We start from the raw sequence: 2,489 nt of genomic DNA on the forward strand, positions 1-2,489 counted from the left end.
ACACACACACTCACACACAGCTTGAAATTTAAAAATCTGTATTATCTTCTGTAACTTTGATTACTCCAACTTTCTCTTGATATTACAAAAGACTGCACACTGGGAGCAATATCTTCCTTGTCAAAAATAATTGCTCTGTACCTGGTCACTGGGTGTTAGAAACCTGCCTGTTTTACAGGAGGGTGCATTTATCTCTAAAGTATGACTGTGAGCATCAGACACTCGGAGAGTCAATTTGACTCAACTCAACTTGTTTCTAGAAATGTGCAAGCATAACAAATTATAGCAAATCAGCTGGAATCCATACACTTCAGATCGTTTTCCTCAGAGACTATTTTATTTTCCCAAAGAATTTCTTTCCACTCATTTACTAACATACATGTAGCACTTTTGGAGGGTCGTTGTTATTACTGCTAATGTTTTAGGCCTACTCTGTACCTGAATACTGCAATAAAAAAAAAAAACAGTGGAAATTATCGGCAACATATTACAGATAATTTAGGATCACAAGAAGCTTTCAGGTTATGAAGTTCAGCCTCTCCATCTCTTTTTGGTTTTGCAAAGCCTATATAATAGCACTTTCAAAAGAAGAGTAAGCACGGATCTTAGAACTTAAAGTTCTATCTAAATCATCCATAACCCTGCCCCTTCTTCTCTGAAATCTATTTAGAGTTAAATAATATTCAGCATTAAGACGTACTGGATGAATGTTCTCTCACCAGAGCAATTAGGATGACATATGTCCTCCTCTTCACTGACAACATGGTGGCCTCACATTGCAACAGTTCCTGTGGCCTAATTACTGCCAAGAAGGGGTCAATATCAGTCCACCAAGATTAATATTGTGGTTTTTGGAGGACAGCCTTCACGACCCAACCAGGCATTTTCAGTGGCTTTATCCAGCCAGTGAGTAGTTGGTTCAGTCACAGGAGAGACCCAGTCCCCTGTGTGGTTTAGAGGACAAGGAGAGCGTTCAGACGCTGGTGACATAAACTGACACAATCCCTTGATGCACATGGTGGTGTGCTTGTAAACGTTTAACAACTGGCTTTCTAGGAAGTGGGAGGGGATATTTTGTGGTGTTTGTCTGTTTCCATGCTGTAAATGCTCCCAGCATGGGCTATTTTAAGCTATCCACATGGCATCCATGGGTTTGCAAAATAATCGGTTCTTGTGAGCCAGTGTGAGCTGACTCCAGCACATCACTGAATGTATATCACATAATTCCAGAAATAAATGCCAAATTCCCAGTGCGAGAGATTGTACAAAGAAAAAAAATGTTAGTTCAAACAAGTGTGTAATCGGAGTATTTTTCCTTGACAGGGAAGTCAGTGGAGGAGGAGCAGATGCTATTGCTATCCCCTACACACACCATATCCCACAGGCACTCACCATTTCATTATATGCTGATAGCATTCCACTGAAAACACCTGCCACTTTTCATCTGCCGGCTCTCTCAGCCCAGGAGGAGCGGACGAGACCTGACAGGGAGTTAATGCCCTTGGGAGCAGCCCTCGAACAAGGACAGATGGAAAGGGGCGGACAAACATCCTAGATTCATTGCCTCGAGGTGGAACAACTCTGAGAGGTGCTCCACACCATCACCCAGAAAGCCCCAGAGGGTTTGATCCTCGGGTGCCCACAGAAGTAACCTGCTCATTAACGTTTCCCGTATATAGGCTTCCTTCGCTTGTGGTAAAGCTTCCACCCTCCCCTACTAGTTCTTACTAGAATGACCTCCCAGATAAACCACTTGCACCCCAAATCCTTGTCTGAGTCTACTGTATGGACAGTGAGCATAATTCATAATCTTTTCTGAATAAATAGAGATCACTCTGAAGAAAGCGTAGGAGTCAAGTAGTCCAAAGGGGAGGGAAAAGTGTTCCAGGCAGAGGGAACAGCATAGAAGAAAGAGGGATGCAAATTACAGTAAGTCCGCGTGCGCGCGCGCGCGCGCGCGCGCGCACACACACACACACACAGTCACTTCTGCTATAACGAGACATTTGCATTTCTAAAAATCATGGTGCTATGCAAAATCACACAATAAAAACCACAGGCTTGTGGGATTCATGGAGTTAAGGGCAAAACACTCACAAACTTCAGCAATGGTACCTGAAGATAGACGGGAATCTAGAAAAACAATAGAAATGGTTTTAATGTATTTTTCGCAAAACGCTCACATGTAACTTGAGGAAATGACAAAATTATGTAAACACGCTCTGGTATGGCGTGCCCATGCATACACAGCACATGACCCGTGACATTTTCAGAAGTGAATTTTGGCCTCATTCACCCTCATTCAATAGTCCGAAAATGTTACTTTTGATCATATTTCTATAACAAAGGTATAAGCCATGATCAAGAAGTCGTGGATCGAGTTTGCAAATAACCCGGTAACTGGAAAACAAACCACTGAAACTGCACTTTCTGCCTCAGGCCTGAGAGCAGTGGAGTTCTTTGTAGCCATCTGCGCCCAGGTGCGCCTG

This window comes from Trichechus manatus, unplaced genomic scaffold (assembly GCF_000243295.1).
Source record: "Trichechus manatus latirostris isolate Lorelei unplaced genomic scaffold, TriManLat1.0 scaffold00014, whole genome shotgun sequence".
Taxonomy (NCBI): domain Eukaryota; kingdom Metazoa; phylum Chordata; class Mammalia; order Sirenia; family Trichechidae; genus Trichechus; species Trichechus manatus.